Source organism: Juglans regia, unplaced genomic scaffold (genome assembly GCF_001411555.2).
Source record: "Juglans regia cultivar Chandler unplaced genomic scaffold, Walnut 2.0 Scaffold_5174, whole genome shotgun sequence".
NCBI classification, from domain to species: domain Eukaryota; kingdom Viridiplantae; phylum Streptophyta; class Magnoliopsida; order Fagales; family Juglandaceae; genus Juglans; species Juglans regia.
The window spans coordinates 1-204 of NW_023360028.1; the positions used below are offsets into that span (position 1 = coordinate 1).

The following is a 204-nucleotide window of genomic DNA, read 5'->3' on the forward strand; positions in this document are numbered from 1 at the left end:
AAATCTCGCCCTGCCCATCGCGTAGCGATGGGTTTGGATCAGATCTCCGTTTGGATTGGGATCGGAAGGACGCTAGTATGTCGCTCAACGATTATTTGAATTTTAAGTAATTAGTTTGATGGGTGCGATCATACCAGCACTAATGCACCGGATCCCATCAGAACTCCGCAGTTAAGCGTGCTTGGGCGAGAGTAGTACTAGGAT

At 48.0% G+C, this 204-nt stretch overlaps 1 pseudogene; it reads left to right on the forward strand.

Moving 5' to 3' along the window:
* Window positions 1–120: 120 nt before the first annotated feature.
* LOC118345838 lies at window positions 121–204 on the forward strand (annotated as a pseudogene; the record flags this gene model as incomplete).